The sequence below is a fragment of the Amphiprion ocellaris genome, chromosome 8 (genome assembly GCF_022539595.1).
Source record: "Amphiprion ocellaris isolate individual 3 ecotype Okinawa chromosome 8, ASM2253959v1, whole genome shotgun sequence".
In the NCBI taxonomy this organism is placed as follows: domain Eukaryota; kingdom Metazoa; phylum Chordata; class Actinopteri; family Pomacentridae; genus Amphiprion; species Amphiprion ocellaris.
This window is the reverse complement of record NC_072773.1, coordinates 24,377,393-24,381,190: the sequence shown is the minus strand read 5'-3', so window position 1 is coordinate 24,381,190 and position 3,798 is coordinate 24,377,393. Positions and strand designations below refer to the sequence as shown.

The 3,798-nt window shown below is 39.4% G+C and overlaps 1 long non-coding RNA gene across 1 annotated transcript in view; it reads right to left on the bottom strand.

The window, feature by feature from the left end:
- Positions 1-235: 235 nt before the first annotated feature.
- LOC129349436 (uncharacterized) overlaps positions 236-3,798 on the bottom strand; it is a 10,733-nt gene continuing 7,170 nt past the window's right edge. The window contains exon 5 of the long non-coding RNA XR_008602438.1: positions 236-497. This is a non-coding gene — a long non-coding RNA (uncharacterized LOC129349436). The remainder of the gene's footprint in view (positions 498-3,798) is intronic.

Below are 3,798 nucleotides of genomic sequence, written 5' to 3'. Positions count from 1 at the left end.
GGGTTAGACAAGTATTTATTTGAAAGAGTAAGTTTACAAAAACACAACATGTGAGGGGATTAAAAACAAATGGGTGATAGTAAAATAAAAATAAATAAACAGAACTAAAAGTGAACTTCATGTTGACATTGATGGGCATTCCAACCAGGAACAAAGTAAAAGATCATCAATACGAAAGAAACCTCTTCCTGTTCACCTCTTCAAGCCCAAAAACACACCACAGTAACACCCTAAACTAAAACTACCAATGGGTTCCCTGTTTTCCTTTGTGAACAATTCAAAGGTCCCTCTCTATCTCCCCACACATCCACCAACCACTGGAACACATCTCCAAAGTTCTGCTGGGCCAGCTCAGCTTCCCCTCAGAAGAAGTGCTGCCACCTGCCAGATGAAGGAGCCTTTTGAGAGGCAGCTGGCATCGTGATTGGACTGTAATTTGGTCTGTTCCAATCCAGCTTCAGCTCCAGAGACGGCAGGCGGGACGAGTCAACGGAGGCCTGGTGGACGAAGGCATGCAGCTGAGTACAATCCAGAAAACAACAGAGGAGGAGGGCAGCAGCCCAGAGCCAGAACAAGCAGAGTAGCATCATATGTCTCTTAGAAAACATCATAGTATAGCCTTTGGTATGAAAAAACACCATCATATACATCGTATATTGTACAAATAACAAGTCAAAGGAAAGAGACATACATTGTAGAATTGTAGTAATTGTGGGCTGACTGATTTACTGATTATCAGTATTTTATTTTTTACTGATTTACAGTAATAAATACATTTAAAAATGCCGCTACTTTGGCTCTGAACCTTTATCTACCTGTGGTCGCTCTGTCTTCTGGAGTGATTTGAGTGGTTATACGTCACGAATAAAACTCCTTCAACTTAACATCTGTAAACAAAACAAAAACGTATCAACAAAGTTTTCTGTTAGAGTTTGTGTTCTTCTAAGTTTAACTCCAAGATTTTAAATACTTTAATTTACTGCAAATGAATATCTACTCCAAATGTCTCACTAATAATCATTATCAGCCTTAAAAAGCCCACAAAACACCCCTCTATACTCGACCACACTTAGTACAGTCTGGTTCCCCCTTCTATAAATCTGCTTGGAATCTTCCACTTCCTGTTTGTCAAAGTGGCCTTTTACCTGGACAGGTTTTGTTGGAGCTCATGCTACAAACATTTTGGGTAACTGCACTTTAATATGGATGGATGACACTGAATTAGAGTCTGTTTTAATGAGACTGAGTTAAGATGTGTAGCTCTGTCATTAAATAGGAAATTATTTCTCAGAATTCAAAGAGAAAAGTCTGAAATGTTTGCTAGGTTAGCGTCCCACATGTTCTTTGGCTCAGCTAAAGCTAACTCTCTCCAACTTCTGGATCTCTTGAGTTGCTTGTTGTTAAAATATCTTGCTAGAGGTGCTGAAGCTCAGAAAGCCTGAGATGTTTGTTCAGAATAAGCTCATTCTAAAGTCTGATCTGAACTGTCCTCTTTTGTTTGAACTTTCCCTAAACTTAGGAGTTAATGACAGAGCAGCACATCCAGACTCAGTCTCATTTATGTAGAGATTAAACTTCAGTGTCATTCATTGATGTTAAAGTGCAGTTTTTCAAATGTTTGTTGCACATGGTCCTGACCAAACCAGTCCAGGTGGAAGACGATGTGAAGAGAAAGCTCCAGAGGATGAATATCACACATTTACGTTGGAAATAAATGTCCTTTAATTAGACATTGTCATGCAAAAGTTGGATTTCCCTTTAATGATGTTCAAATCTTTGTTTTGTTGATGTTGGTTTCTAAATGTTTTTGACACTCGGCCCCAAAGATAAAAACCTTCTACAGCTCACAAGCTGCAATAATTCACACATTATCAACTATCTTTCTGACTAAACTCAGATAAAAAGTGAAAAACTGCCTGATTCCTGCATCATGAATGTAAATCTTTTTGGTTTTTATGACAGTAAATTGAATATATTTGAGTTTGACATTTTATAACGCAAAACAAGAAATGAATTAATGGAGAAAACAATCAACAGATTAATGGAGAAAGAAAATGTGTTTTCCAACATGTATGGCTGAATTACTGCAACATTACAAGATACATACAGTTTTAATTCAATTTTATTTATATAATGCCAATTACAGGTCAAATTGTCTCAAGACGCTTTATTTTTATATTTTTTTGTCATATTTAAAATATGACAAAGTAAGAAATTTAAACCTCTTGACTAATCCAATTTATTATTTGGTTTTTAAGAGACTAATCGACAACTAAAATAACTTTCTCCACTAAAACTAATAAACATGAGGTCAAATAGAAGGAACAGTTTTAAATACTGCAGTCCCACGACGACAAGAATAAAGTTTGTCAAGAAAAAGTAAATCTGCTGGTGGATTCCATTTAAGTCCTAATAAATGATAATAAAGTGTGATACTAAAGGTTTGTGGTGCTAAAATCTCCAAGTAAAGATATCAAGTAGAACATCTGGATGGAGGTTGATAAAAGTTTCTCTCCCTTCATTTCTCTGGAGCGACTCCATGGATTTTATGGATGGTGGTTAAAGACCTGCTCTTCTAGTGGTCTTCCTTCTCGTCGCTGTAAAAGGTCAGTCCATCCTGGCTGACTTCAACACCTCTTCATGACAACTTGTTCTGCCTCTGACCTGGTGGAAACTCCAGAAACTCGGGAAAACCTGTGGAGACTCGAAGAACTCGTGGAGACTCGAAGAATTCGTCGGGCGGGGGAAGGTGTGGTGGGTGGTGGAGGGAGGTGGGGGAGTAGAGGGGGGAGGCCGCCACCCACCTCCCCGCCTACTCTCCGCCCTGACTCCACCCAGACTCCGCCTTGGCTCCACCCATGTGGTGACTTCAGAAACTACGATGCCAAAGGGACGACGAAATTATTTCTTTGTATCTGATCTGTAGCTCAGTGAGTTAAGGATTTGCCTATGGAGCTGCAGGTCGCTGGTTCAAGACCAGACCCTTCTTAAGTTTTCTCAAAATTCTACCAAAGACAAAGAAAGAAAACTGCCAGTGGCTGGTCTTGAACCTGCGACCCTCCAGTCCGCAGACTCTCTTCTTATCCCCCTGAGCTATTCGCTCAGATACTAATTCTTCTTTTTTTTGCGCATTTATCATCTATTTTTTGTCGTTTTCGAGGTTTTTTTTTTGACTCGAGTCTCGACAACCGTTTTTCTCAGGAGGTTGGACTTCAGCCTTTGTGCTGGAGGGTTGAACCCTCAGTTCCAAGACTTTCCAAAGCCTCCACACCTCCTGAGTCCTCAGGACCTGAGCTTTCACACAGTCTGAGGGCTGAAATTTTCTAAGTCCCACAGTAGTTCTCTGTTAGTTTGAACTTTCAGACAGTCCAAGGACTGATATCCTCTAAGTTCCTGAGTAGTTCTCTGTTAGTTTGAACCTTCAGACAGTCCAAGGACTGATATCTTCTAAGTTCCTGAGTACTTCTCTGTTAGTTTGAACCTTCAGACAGTCTGAGGACTGAAATCCTAAAAGTTCTTCAGTAGTTCTCTGTTAGTTTGAACCTTTAGACAGTCTGAAGGCTGAAGTTTTAAAAGTTTCTCAGTACTTCTCTGTTAGTTTGAACTTTCTGGTTAACAGAAGCCTTAAAACTTGTGACCATGAGTCTTGATTTCACATTTAGATCATCCATCTGAGTTCTTCTCAGACCTTCACCTGTGGGTTTTTTAGAAATCCTCAACAAACTTTGATTCTCTTCACTGAACAGTAAAGTTTGTGGAGATCAGAAGGTAACATTAGTTTGATCAATGCCTTCAACT